A 225-nucleotide genomic window follows, 5' to 3' on the forward strand; every position below is an offset into this window, starting at 1 on the left:
GACTAACAATCTATGAGAAATTGAAGAACTTTGCATGAGCCAATTACTGTCAACTTTTTGTTTGACAATCAACATGAACTTGTTATATTGTTTTCTCTTATAAATTTAGTCTTCTTTCTATATACAATATAGAGTTCAAGTGTTATGATTGAGAAAAAAAAGTGATTGGCATATACTTTTTTTTGGGCTCAGATTAATAGGAATTGAAGTGTGGCAAAATTAAAT

The sequence above is a fragment of the Lotus japonicus genome, chromosome 3 (assembly GCF_012489685.1).
Source record: "Lotus japonicus ecotype B-129 chromosome 3, LjGifu_v1.2".
In the NCBI taxonomy this organism is placed as follows: Eukaryota; Viridiplantae; Streptophyta; class Magnoliopsida; order Fabales; family Fabaceae; genus Lotus; species Lotus japonicus.